The sequence below is a fragment of the Arvicanthis niloticus genome, chromosome 9 (genome assembly GCF_011762505.2).
Source record: "Arvicanthis niloticus isolate mArvNil1 chromosome 9, mArvNil1.pat.X, whole genome shotgun sequence".
NCBI lineage: Eukaryota > Metazoa > Chordata > Mammalia > Rodentia > Muridae > Arvicanthis > Arvicanthis niloticus.
In genome coordinates, this window is record NC_047666.1 from 6,485,691 (window position 1) to 6,499,960 (window position 14,270).

The window sequence follows — 14,270 nt, forward strand, 5'->3', positions numbered from 1 at the left end:
CCTCTATCCCATCCCCCTTCCCCCTGCTTCAATGAGGATGCTCCACCACCCACCCACTCCCACCTCACTGCCATAGCATTCCCCTACACTGGGGGGCATTGAGCCTTCATAGGACCAAGGGCCTCTCCTCCTATTGATGCCTGACAAGCCCATCCTCTGCTACATATTTGGCTGGAGCCATGGGTCCCTCCATATGTATTCTTTGGTTGATGGTTTAGTCCCTGGGAGCTTTTTTTTGGGGGGGGGGTGTCTGGTTGGTTGATATTGTTGTTCTTCCTATGGGGTTGCAAACCCCTTCAGTCCCTTTACATCCCCCAAATTGACTAGCACAGTGTAAATACCAAATGCCTAAATAAAGAGATATAATCAAAGTTTGCACAGGTACTTCCAAGCACCTGTTATTAGCTGGTGTATACTAGGTACTTGAATAGCCTGGCACCCATACTCTCAAACTGCTCTGCCTGTAATACTACTGGAACATCCAGGGAGCCTTGGGGTCTCCACTGAATTCCTTAACACCTGGATCCTCCTCTGGAACCCTCAGATTTCAATATTAAATGCTAAAACAGTTGGCATCAGAAAGAGGGGAGGAGAGAGAGAGAAAGAGAGCAACTTTCCTCTATCATTACACCCATTCTGGCTGTTAAACTTAGCTTTTTCACTGATATTCGGATATCACTACAGCAGACAATAGTGGAGGTACAAGCCATTCTTCATGATGCCAGAGATGGGTGATCAGAGGAAGGTGACTGTTAGATGCTAAAGGAGAGTTTGTAGCCTCTGCCAGAACCTAAGGAGCAGAAATATATCATTCCATCTCCCTCAAGCTCCTCCTGACTAATACGAGTGTTGTTCACACTCCAGACTCAAGGAAGCATGTGAGCCAAGCGACTCCAGCACCATCCGCTGCAATAATTAGACTCTAGAAAAGGAATTTGAAATGGCATGATGAAGCATTTCCACTTCAAGAGTTGATTTAACTTTTTTTGAAAAATGGTCTGATTGGAATAAGCTCTGTTGTATCTGAATCCTTCCATTGTTTTGGAATAACAGTCTTCCTAGCTGCTGTCAGATGCAAGTGGCCTGGCCTCAGAGTCACCTGTGACCAGTCCTGCCTGATCCAAGCCTACTTTCAAAAACATTTAGGTTTTTTGACACCATATGGAGAAGTGCTTCTATTTCTCCTTTTCTACCTTCTGCTCCCAGCCTGCCTGTGCTCTGATGGGGTCTCTGACTCATTCAGGAAGAGAAGGGGAGGCAGGCCTACCTGAGTGTTCATTTCATTTCTGTGCTCTAACTGTACACAGTTAAAGGTCTCCAATCAAATCTACTCTCAAATGAAAAAAAAAAAAGGAAAAGAAAACGTTTCTCTGCTCCAGCTGCTCTGGACCTATGGAACCTTGATAAAACAGAGAGTACCAAGAGGGACTAAGCAGAAATAAGGGTTTCTTGACGATTGAAAGCCCTGTTGTTAGAATAGCTATATGCCAAGTACAGGGTTATTTGAAGCTGTATCCTTTTTTATGGTAAAGCAAATTTGAGAAACCAAAGAAAGAAGAACGCAGGATCAGCTGTCATGGAGGAGTGGGGCATGTTTTGAAAAGTTCACTCCTTTTGGACCACTCTAGAACATTTGAGGCACTATGGAGAATGACCAGACCCATTGGCAGAAAGGATCCCTGGTAGGTGAAACTGTTCTCTTTTAACGCTACAGTCTTAGAGAAGGAAGACCAGAAACATTCTAGAACTTTCCAGGTGAACAGAGGATAGATTTCAGATTAGGTGCAAGAGCCACCACACAGAGGTCTGAGGATAGTGCACGATGCTGCAGTCCCCAGAGACCTGGGGTGGGGGTGGGGAACACAGAGGCTCGACCTGGCTTCACAGCAAAGTTCGAAGAGAACCTTGTGAAGGAAATGGGAGGCAGTGAAGGAAAGTGACCAGAGCAGAGGATGGTTTAGTCTTTAGAACCAAGCAACATGTTATTCAACAAAAGTGCTGTGTAACTGGGTGGCTTAAGTCACAGGGTGTTGAGTCAGACACTGTTCAGTGTCTTAAGGGGTCATAACAAAGTACCACAAACTAGGCGACTCAAACGTCAGAAATGTATTGTCTCACAGTTCCGGGGGCTGGATCTAAGATCAAAGTACTGGCTGGGGTGGCTCCATGTAGGGTTTTGAGGGAGACTATTTTCACTTCTCCTGTGCCTGTTGGCTTGCTGGCAATCTCCACATTTCTCGACTTATAGGAGCTTTACAAATCTCTGCCTTCATCTCCACACAATGTTATCCCTGTCTGCATGTCTGTCTCTGCAGTCATTGAACCTTAATTGTGAGGTCTTCAAATATCCTTTTTGCAGATAAGATCAAGTTTGCTGCAGTTGAGACTTCCACGTCTCTAGGTAGAGGTAGTTGATACAGCTACACCCACCGCAGGTTTTCAGGTCAATTCTGTTACTTAGTGTCTTTATCTTCCTGGAAGCATCACTGACTACTGTCTTGAAAAACTGTTTTCTTTCTTTTCAGCCCAGTAACCTGTCTATAATGGGACAAAGAATGTTTCTTTGTTTTGTTTTGAGACACTGTCTTACTATGTAGCCCATGCTGGCCTTGTGCATTCAGCCTCTGCATCCCACTTCCTACTTCCCATCCTAGGACTACAGGTATATATCACCAGGCCTGGCTCCAAAAAAATCTTCTAGATACAAGAATTAGCACAAAGTATCTAGTGTCCATCACTGCTTCCAGTTGTGTACACAGAGGTCCTAGGGAGCCAAGGTCTGGCACCACTTCTGAGACAGGAGACAGAGGTGCCCCTGACACAGCCTTTCTCTTCGTTTCTTTTCTCCTCCTGACCCCTGAAGCCTAGCCTGACAGCCTGACTCCTGACATCTTTTGACTCTTTTCTTTCTTTCTTTCTTTCTTTCTTTCTTTCTTTCTTTCTTTCTTTCTTTCTCTTTCTTTCTTCCTTCCTTCCTTCCTTCCTTTCTTTCTTTCTTTCTTTCTTTCTTTCTTTCTTTCTTCATTATAGATTTAGACTTAATCTTTATGCACATAATTTTGGGGTGCTAGAAAGTAAAAGCTGTCGACCTAGGTTTCCTTCACCTTTTGCCAGGATTGTGGTAAATCTCACTACCCCGTGCCATGACTCAGAGCACGGACATTGACTATGGCTCATTCACCTGTCTCCTGGACTTCTTGTGAGACACCCAGTGTCTGGGTTTCTTGTGAGACATTAAGTGACCAAGTAGAACTCAAGGTGCCAGTCCCCATGGACTTCAATGCCCTGTCCCATTGACCACTAAGATCTAGCAGGGACTCTACCATCCCATACTTCCCCAGGTCTGTTTCTGTGTGCCAGGATGGAGCCTGGGAGGTCTGTCTCAGTTTCTCTGATGGTTAATGGCTGTAAACATTTACTCCTGGGGACTTCCTCTAAGGCTCAGTGTGGGGAAGGACACAGCACTCCTTCCCCTGGGCTTCCCAGAGTGTCTAGACAGTTCTAGACAAGGAACTCTAGACCAAGGAATCCTTGTTTCGAAACAATCTCATCCATAGGATTTGGTTTGTTTGGTTTGATTTGGTTTTTGCTTTCCAAGACAGGGTCTTTCTACATACGCCTGACTGTTCTGGAACTCACCATGAAGACCAGGCTGTCCTCCAAATCACAGAGATCAACCTGCCCATGCCTCCTGAGTGCTGGGATTAAAGGTGTGTGTGCCCCATCATGCCCAGCCTGTCAGCCCTGTTCTTAATAACCTTTCCTATCACCTCCCCAAAGGAAACATTTTGGGAATGCGTATCTATTGTTTCTATTTCTGACAAGGCTTGGGTTTGAAAACATCAAAACCAGAAAGGGATTGCAGGCCCCATGCCTTTCTTCTTAATAACTCTGTCCCTGAGGCCTGAGCAGTCTGCCACAGTGGGAAATATCAGGAAAGTGACAAAATAAGTTTAAAAACTTTTAAATTATTTCATCCTAGCTTGTTTCAGTGAATACATAAACCAGTAAGTGAAACATTTAGCACACCCAGGTCCCTTGGGAGATCCTAGGAAGCTAGCTTCCTGGAAACCCACACCTACATTCTCAGTAGGGGGATCAGGACCCCTATACTTATTCTTCACAGACAGCATAGTGACTATGCTCCTGGTCCCCAACCCCAGGTCAAGTCACTGATCTCTCTGTGCTCTCAAGCATGGCTATGGTTCTAAAGAGCGCTCATTCATGCCTGCAATGGTTGTAGTTAATCATCTACATGGCTGGCCTTCTTACTACCTGGAACTGGTGCTTACACATGCAGTGAAACCTTTGTCACTCACTACTTGGGTGACCTTGGCTGACTTTGCCATTCCCAGTCTCATTTTCCTAGTAGGTAAAATGAGATGGTTTTTAAAGATATGTAACACCCATAACTGAGTTGCTATAAAGACTTAACTAAGAAGCTTGTAAGCCCCAGGTAGACCTGACAGTGGTGCTGTGGTCGATTAGCTATGGCTCTTGTTGGCTTGAGCAGGCTCGCTTCTGTCTCACCTTCCTAGGGAAGAGAATGGATGTATCCTAACAAGCTTCACTGCAGCAGAGCAATTTCCACAACCTCGTTGATAGGATTCATCCAACCGAAGAGCCTCTCCTGAGGCCCATTCATGTCTTCACCTATCACAGACTCAAGGTATGTTAACCATTCATCAACAACATGTAAATGTATCAGGCATGAACAGGACAGTATATACCCCCAGACGTCCAATTGAGGGAGGCAGACAGGAACAGGATACAGATGGTAATGGTAACCGCTAACACACTGGGTTCAAGGTTGCACAGAATCTGGGAGAGTGTTGTTTCCGGACTTGGGTCATTTGTGTGTCAATTGTGTCTTCCCAGCCCCTTCTTTTTCCAAAAAAGGATTTAAAGGAATCAGGTAGAAGTGAGGAATTCTATCCAAGAGGTCATCTGTGACCTTGACTCTTGCAGTTGACACTAGGTGACAGAAGGTCAGGGATTGTTGGGACTTGAGGGACAGCATGTGCCAGGGCAGGGCTGTGTGGATAGCCAGATACGGCTGTTGCTTTCCCAGGAGAGGACATGGCTTCTCATTCATAGTTGTCCTTCCACCTCCTCCAACCCCCCCCACCCCCAGCCCCATTACCTTCAGGTCTCTGTTTAAACTTACTTTCTCAACAGGCTAAACCTTGTCTCCTAACCACTACTGTGTCTCAGATCAAAAGAACAGACTGCTCCATTTCAGAAACCATGAGAGATGAATAGGAAAAAACATGGCCATGCCTTTAATGAAAGTTAAAATATGCATACTTTATATCAGAAACCAATATTTTAAAATACTCAAAATTCTGAGCTAGAGATTGCTCAGTGGTTGAGAGACTAGCAGCTCTTCAAGAGGACCTGTGTTCTGTTCTTGGCACCCACATGCTGCCTCACAACCATCTATAGCTCCAATTGCAGGTGATCTAGTATCCTCTTCTGGCCTTTTTGGACACTGCATGCTTGTGCTGCATACACATGCATCAGGAAAACACTAATGCACCTGAAATAAATAAATATCTTGAAAACACTCAAAACTGATCATTTTCCTATTTCTTTACTATTATGTACCTAAAGGCTATTTCCATCCATCTTCCCTGGTAGAAACACTGCAGAGCGCTATCCCACAATGCACTTCTTTGCCATTTCCACTTGATGCCAGCCTCACAGCTGGCAGCATGCTACAGTGGGCATATTTACATCACTGAAATTGGTCATTGCTACAAATCAGACCTTTGCCAACTGTACGATCACACCACTGAAAAATCGTGTGACTTAAAACTGTAACCTCCTTCCCCCTTCATTCCTATTCACTCTGAAATGGCCTCTTACGAACATACTATTTTTAAAATGTGTTTCACTGCATAGTGTCCTTATTCCTTGTCTCACTCTTTGCAATGTAAGCTCTATGAGGTTAAACATTCTTTGTTTTGTTTTTTAATTTTGCTTTGGTTGTATTTTTCTGTGAGGCTCTTCTTGTGACCCCAGTACCCAGAAGAGGGACTAAAATAGAGATAAATTTGAATCCCATGAATGTTGGCAAGTGCTGATCCTCTGTGTGTAAAACTGCTGTGGTCAGGATTCTTCCACAGTCTTCCTGAGCCCCATGGACTCTTTCCTGACTAGTAGGCTGACCTCATTTGTAGTCACTCTCTCCCCCAACCCTCCACCATTGGTCACACTCTGATCTTTTGTGAGTGTGCCCCCAAAGAGACCAGTACTTGGAGGGCGGAGGATGGCAGATATCTGTGAGTTCAAGGTCAGAAATTTCCAGGACAGCCAGCACTACACAGTAAGACCCTGGCTCAAAACAAAAATAAAACCAAAACAAAACAAGCTCATTTCTGTAGGATTTCTTGTCACTCAGCAGCTTTTGTCTCAGCCCTGAAAGGGCTCAGCACATGGACACATGAGAAAGCTGTTCCCAAATGGTTCTGAAACAGTAGCACCTACAACACCTGAAATGAGTTAGACGTCAAGTCATGGGCAGACACGCGGAATCAGACCCTCTGGGGATGAGGCCCAGGAATCTGTTTTCTGAGGTTCTTTCTGATGGTTGCAGGCACAACAGTATAGGACCCACTGACCTAAGCTCTAGAGTCATGCTAAGACTCTTGGCTGGGGCTACTGTGTACTCCAAGTGACATTTGGCAGTGTCTGAAAACATTCTTAGTGGTTGTAACTGAGCAGGACCCACTGGCATCTGTTATACAGAAGCCAAGAAGGCTGCTGAGAGAACATAAACCCTGCCCTCAAGAGTAACTAAATGTCAGTCATGTGGAGTTGGAGAGTTGTATGGTGTTTATGGCTGCTTCTGTGCATCAGGCTAGCCCTCCTTTCTTCCCTAGAATACCTTTAATGATATAATGAGTTGAATATCACTAGTGACAAAAAGCACAGGTGACCCACAAAACCATGGGGAGAATGCAGCCTCTGGGTGAGTTGGGATCCAACAGGGTGACGGGGACACCTCTCATGGTCGTACATGCTACATGTCTTCTAGTGTGTTGGCAATACTATCTCATGCGATCCCTGGAGCACCCTCCATCAGACACTGTTTTCTACATTTTACAAATGTGACTCTGTGAAGTTCAGAGATGCCAAACAACTTGTCTGAGTTTCCACAGCTAGAGAATGCCGAAAGAGGAATTTGGACCCAGAGCTCTGCACTCCAAAACCTTCAAGGAAGTAGTTGCTATTTACAGACCACAAAGGGGGTCAATCTGAGGTGTTTAAAAACACAGTTAACCTTTGTGGCATGGGGTGAGTCACACTCTGCTTCTAAATTCATGGGTTGAATTCCCCGACCTCTAGTACCTTAGAATGTGGTCGTGCATTTGGAGGTAAGGTCTTCAGTCACCGAAGAGACAATTAATGGAAATGAGGCCTTCAGGGGAAACTGTCCTCCAGTATGTGCACAGGTACACAGGCGTGTGCAGGGGCCATAGTGGGAAGAACACTGTAGGAGAAATCAAACGTGTCCACAGCATCCCTGGCCTCCCACCCTCCAAAATAATTTAAAAGATAAAGGCTCTTGCTTAAGCTTCCTGTTCCTGTGCTTAGTTAGTTATGGCAGCCCTGGCAGGATAATACATGTGGAGTTTTCTCTGAGAACATCTTTTTCTGACATGCAAGTTTACAGGATGTTACCTGCGGGGTTGCTTCCTCTGCCAAGGGACAGAAAGGAATGGGGGGTACAAGCTTTGTCCTGTTTGTACTGATATACACCTCTTGAGGACCCCAGATAATTGACATTTAGCTCAAAGACCCTTGTTACTGATATGTATCTCAAGAGGATATCTGGGCCCTTTGTTTTCCCCTGCCTTAGGGGAGACAATGTCTGCGGCTTATGTTAAGAGCCAGAGTTCATCACAGAAACTGAGCAGGCAAGAGAGAGCCCAGGAAGGGTTATAAAATGTGGTAGATATCTTGATGCTTCACAGAATAGCCACCAGGCTGGTTGTGGTGGGGCATATCTTTAATCCACGGCTCCAGAAGCAGAAGCAGGCTGGCCTCTGTGAGTTCAAAGTCAGTATGGTTTACAAAGAGAGTTCCAGGACAGCCTGGCCTACAGAAGTAAGACTATATCCAAAGGTTGGGAGAGACATGTTGTACACTTGGTCAGGCTAATAACTGAATTTCCATTTCATACAGCACTGAACCTGAATTTACTGGCATCTCAGTGCCTGGCACCATAGACCACAGACACAGGGAAGCTAGGAGGGTCCTAGCATAGGATAGCCAGCCACGTTCATTCAAAGCTGAGACCGGTTCTGCCAAAAATCGAGAGAGGAAGACTCATGTTTGACAGAGATGAGCTTAAAGCTGAAAAATAATGTGGCATTTTTTGCATCCCAGATTTGTACATTGAGAGTCAAAGCAACCACAAATTAATTTTCAAAACCAGACTGCCAAAGGTAAGTGGAAGTCAAAGGCAAAGCTAAAACCACTTCTTCCAGGAAAAGATGCACAGGACAGTAGGCCGACCATGGTCCAGTGTTTTTCCTTTGCTTGTTTGTCTCCCACTAGGACTAATTATGCTTGAGGGCTGGGGCTAAGATTAGCAAGTCAAGTGGGGGAAAGTGCTTGGAGCTCAGAGAGTGAAAGAGGATCTAATTAGCTTCCGCAAAAATTAGCATCCTGAGAGAAGGGCTCCCTTCGTTTTTTTTCCTCCAGCCCTGGAATTCTTTCAGTGGAGGAGAAACTATCACAAGTTCCTCTCTGGGTCACTGCCAGAAGAAAAAGGTGGGGAGTGAAGAGCTACAAACTCCGGAGACCCTTCCTCAAGTCTTAGGACATTGCGGCCACCCAAAAATCACAAGAAACCATACCTGGATGCAATCAGCAGAGGTTTATTAGGGGAGGAGCTGGCGGTCAAAAACGACAAACTCTATCTCCAAGAGCAGGGATTTTGGCCACGTGTGGTGGGTTAAAGGGTCTTTTATAGCATGGGGTAGGGGGAGGAAGGCATTTTCGCGCGCTTACACATGATTGGTTGTTTTACAAATTTTGAACATAGCACTGGGAAGACCAAGGGAGGGGTAACCAAGAACAGTGGAACATTTCAGAGAATCTAGCCCAAATGATCTAGAGTCATGTGAGATCACTCTGCACACTCATTCTTCTCAAAAATGTGGTTTTCACCATGCTATTGTGTCCTATCCTGCCATTTCAGATTACTATCTTTACTTCTTCCGGCTATAGGGCTATGGTCCCACCTAGGTGGTAGCATCTTTATCTGTAATCAGGAATGCCTTCCTGCCTTGGGCGAGGCTTGGGGAATGTAATCCAGCAAGCGTCCTTCACCTGGAATGTGAAGGCCTGAAATCTTATTGTCAGTTCCGAGTTCTGTAAGGCGAAAAATCTACACATATTTCATAAAATGGCCTTTATAATTTTTCACTCTACAGGGAGCTCATCCCCTTTTCTCTCACACTGGTTGATCTATGTGTGCAGAGGGTTAAGGACACACAGCAAAGCTTGGCGGTTAAATGGGCAGATGATGACTCAACAGGACCAAGGTTCAAATCCTGGCTCCTCCATTTCCAGGTGAGGAGAATTTAGCTGAAACTGTGCATATGAGGCCCCACTTCTTTATTTGCCCAAATGGGGGGTAACGACTGTAATGCTTAAATTGGCTTGTGGTGAGGATATATCACCCAAGTATAAGTAAACATTTGATTGACACTGCTGTTAGTTCTGCCTGGTCCATAATGGGAGCTTAAAATACTGGGCTAGCTTGAGTGTCTTTCTTAAACACATGCTTGCTTACTGCTTGGTTTGTTAAGGGCCAGGGAATGTGGGTGCTGCATATCCTGGATGTGTGTAAGGACACTGTCTGTACCGAGCATACTGACGTGCCACAGAGGATGATCACACCCACTGTACACTCACGTCCTTCCTTGAAGCCTAGCTTTCTCTTAAAAGGTGTCTGTGAGTTAGTTTTTAAAAATGCATGCTTTGTGGAGCAGCTCAGTCATGCAATCCCAGAATGTGGGAGGTGGAAGCAGGAGGGTCTGGAGTTCAAGGACATGTCCTGCTTATAGCCAATTCCAGGCTATCAAGGGCTACAAGGAAATGCCCACCCCTAACTCATCCTTCAAAGAAAGAAAGGGGGGGAGGGAGGGGGGAAGAAAGAAAGAAAGAAAGACAGAAAGACAGACAGACAGACAGACAGACAGACAGACAGACAGACAGACAAAAGAAGCCAGGTAAAATCCTGAGCATGGCTTCTACCTTGAGAACTAGAGATTATTGGTTTACAGCACCCTTACCTAATCAAGGAGTAGTTGAGAGCACTGTACAGCATGAGGGGTGGAGCTAGTCTGGGCCTCTCCCTCCTACACTGCAGTTCAACCTGTTATGCAAATGAAAGCCTGGCAGCCGGGTGAGGGTGGGTAGCTCCAGGAGAGGGAAGACCAGTTCCCACCAGTCCATCTCAGCACTCCTCCAGGCTGGTAACTGACTGGAGCTGGTGAAAATGTTTAGTTAACTTTTTTGTAATGGGTTAGCTTTTGCGGTGCCACTGCGGGTGGGCAGCCTGCATGCCAGGGTCGGTGTGGAGCTAAGGACTTCTTCCTGTGCGTTTCATGAACTGTCCCCAGCAACCCTCAGAGGCGCATGCACCTCTTCAACACGGTATTCAGTTGTGGAATAAAAGAGAGTTGCGACACGACTTCCATCGGACTGTACAGTTAGTGAGTGGTAAAGCCACAAGTGGGCTCCCTCAGGAGACCTGCTCCAGGGTCCTCATGAGCAGTTTCCACCACTCTGCCTAAGGCATGCTTACAGAACGGCACAGTTGGATCAGGGGCTTGCTGCCCGCTGCAAGGAGAGGTGGGATGGGTAGAGACAACAGGACCCACACTCAAGGCCTGTGGCACCAGAGTAATCCAGTAACCTCAGGAGTAATCCAGCGCAGGCTAGCCTCACTACTGATTGACCTTGTGCAGGTTACTTTCTATTTCCACATTATAGTTTGTCTTCTGCATAATTATAATTGAAAATGAATGGAACAAACCCTGGCAAAGCAGTAACAACATGTATTTCCAGAACCTGGGAGGTGGAGGCAGAGGCATGAGGATCACAAATTTAAGGCCTGCATGGGCTACATCCATAGTGAGACTCTCACCAAAACCATAATGCACAGGGCTAGATATGTAGTCTGTGATGTGTAGTCTGCGACAAAGCATTTGCCTAGCATTCTTGAGAACCTAGGTTCAAACTCCAGTACAGTAAGAAAGCAAGGAAGAAAGGAAGGAAGGAAGAGAGGGGGAGAAGAAGAGGGAGAGGGAGGGAGGGAGAGAGAGAGGAAGGGAGGGAGAGAGAAAGAGAGAGAGAGAGAGAGAGAGAGAGAGAAGCATTGATAAGGATGCAGAGAAATTAGAATCTGCACATTGTCAATAGGAATGTAGAATGCTATAACCACTGTGGAAAACAGTACAGCTGTCCTCTAAAAGTTAAAAATAGAGCTGCCATACAATTCTGCAATTTCACTTCGGAGCGTATTCTCTCTCTCTCTCTCTCTCTTTTTTTTTTTTTTTTGTTTTTTTTTTGTTTTGTTTTTTTTTTGTTGTTGTTGTTGTTGTTGTTGTTGTTTTTCAAGACAGGGTTTCTCTGTGTAGCCCTGGCTGTCCTGGAACTCACTCTGTGGACCAGGCTGGCCTCGAACTCAGAAATCCACCTGCCTCTGCCTCCCAAGTGCTGGGATTAAAGGTGTGCGCCACCACTGCCCGGCCGGAGCGTATTCTCAAAAGGAGTGAAAGAACCCGATGGAGGTATTTGTGCTCATTTTCACAGAGGCATCATTACAATGATGGAGCAGTCAGGCCCACCAGTAGAAGCACAGATGGCTCAGTGACAGATAGACACAACAGAACAGTATGTAGCCTTCACAGGGAAGGGAGCTATGGCACATGCTACAGTGTGGTTGAGGGTCTTAAGCTAAGTGAAATGTACCAGATTCTAGGAGACAGAAAGGATGGCTGGTAGGGTTAGTTTTCCAAAATATCTATATCATATATATATATATATATTGTTTTCCATATGTATATTCCATTTTCCATATATACACACACATATATTCTGTTTTCCATATATACACACACATATATTCTGTTTTCCATATATACACACACATATATTCTGTTTTCCATATATACACACACATATAGTCTGTTTTCCATATACACACACACATATAGTCTGTTTTCCATATATATAATATATATATTCTATTTTCCATATATACACACACATATATTCTGTTTTCCATATATACACACACATATATTCTGTTTTTGATATATATACACACACACATATAGTCTGTTTTCCATATATATATATTTATATATATATATTCTATTTTCCATATATACACACAACATATATTCTGTTTTCCATATATATATACATATATATTCTGTTTTCCATATATATGTGTATATATATATATATATATATATATACTCTAAAATGTGACAGCTGTGACAGAAGATGAAGCTGCCTGCATGTCAGCTCCGTTCTCAATGAGCTGTAAATTTTTAAATGGCCGAGGTGGTAAACCTTATGTGTCTATTTCACCACAGTTTAAATTGATCCATGTCTGAGGAGCATTGTGTCAAACAAAATAGTGACTACCACCCTGAACTCTCCAAATGACCCCCAAACCAAAGGACCCTGTGCTCTACGAGAGTTTCCACTGTCCAGACCATGAAGGAGTAGAGAACACCCAGACTTTACTCAAGTAGAGGCCACACACAGAGCTTGACACTAGGGTTAGATTTGGGGTTGTGTTAAAATCTAGGAAGAATTCTGGGTGCAATTGCTGGCTTCAAAGCAGACATTTCTCACCACCCACAGTCCCTGGAACTGGCCTCCAGGCAGGGCTTGATGAGTGAGGCCCCTCTGGGGTGACTCTGCCACATGCAGGTGCCTAGTTGCTACCAGCTGTCTGATCTTCCAGTGGGGGAAAAATTCAGAACTACTTGCCCAGCCTGAAATGGCAGGCTTCTGTGTCCTTGCCAGTCTCTGTGCTGACAGAAGAAAGGAAGGGCCTCTGTCCACGGACACCTTGCTGTGCTGCAGACATGGTCTTGTGTAACCCTCATGGAAGCCCAAGGGGTGACTGGCATCTATTTTTCAGACAGGAAAACCGAAGTTGAAAGATCCGCAGTTGCTTGCTAAAGCTATGGAATAGGGGAGCCTGGGTCTAAAGCTGGCTTGCTCAGCTCAGAGGTTCAACCGGGTTCATCCGGCTGCATTGAAAATTAGCAGAAGAAAATCCTGGGCTGCTGTTTCCCAGTGTGTTTCACCTGAGGATTACCAAGCATTTTTTCCCCCAAGAATTGTACAGTCACATACTGATTACTTGCTCTGCAGACACTGTAAAGGGCTAGGATTTTAACAGCAGGCCACAGCTGTCCCTGTCCTTGGGGCTTACATACAACTGGATAGACAAGTGTGTTGTACATGCTAATAAAAAAATGTTTACTGATGTGGCTGAGCCTGTGTTATTTATTCTATGTGAAGAGGAGGAGGAGGAGGAGGAAGAGGAAGAGGAAGAAGATGAGGAGGAGAAGAGGGAAGAAGAACATCAAGAAGAAGAAAAAGAAAGAAAATTTTAAAAAGAGTTAGCTTGTGAAGCTCTAATACTATTTTCTTGCCAGAATTCTCTGGCTTTAGATTGGCTGCACAGTGCCCACTCAACTCTGCTACTTGTGGGTCACCCTTGGATACAAAGTCTTTGCAGAGGCTTCAAAACAAGCTCAGAGTTTGATCAGAGATGGGCTGTAGCACTTTGATGGAGGAACAACTGGATAAAATTATTTTTAAATTCATCTTGCAGGATCCACAGGATAGCTCGGAAGGTAAAAGCACTTGCTGCCAAGCCTGATGACCTGAAGTTCACATCATGAGGAAAGAGACTTGATCCACAGGAGCCCGCGTCTTCATGCAGGCCTCTGAAAATATATATGAAGCTTTACCTGAGGAGGTGAGCTGGGTACCCCTGCATGGGTTTTTTTTGCAGAGAGTGTTTGGAAGGTTTCTTCTTTGTCTCTCCATACGCAGAATACTAGTAGAGGGCTCATGCCTCACTTGATAAACGCAGGCCGGGCAGACTTTATACCTGCTTTAGGACCTGCTTTTCTAACAGCAGCCACCTTGGGTGCTGCATTAGGGATAAAACGTATTTGGTTGTGTGACTAAACTTCGTGTCTCTGTGTGAATTA